Consider the following 292-nt stretch of genomic DNA (forward strand, 5'->3'; position numbering starts at 1 on the left):
ATAACGTTTTGGACCTTTTTCCCTTTTTTTACTTTGTTTAAGATAATATGTAGTTATTTTGACCACAAACGGGTGAATTACTAAATAAATGTGACTTTCTATGTAAAAAAGAATAAGATTGATTTTTTTGTTTGAAATTTAAAGTTTTAAAAATACAAGAGCAATTAACCCTTAAATGCTAATTCTAATATTTGAATTAGCATATGATTTTCAAAATCCTTTTTTTGTGCATTTTTATAATTAATATATTTTGAAAAGTATTAAATCAATAAATCTCTAATACATTAGGTAA

Source organism: Acartia tonsa, chromosome 5 (genome assembly GCF_053477335.1).
Source record: "Acartia tonsa isolate MP-2025a chromosome 5, ASM5347733v1, whole genome shotgun sequence".
Classification (NCBI taxonomy): domain Eukaryota; kingdom Metazoa; phylum Arthropoda; class Copepoda; order Calanoida; family Acartiidae; genus Acartia; species Acartia tonsa.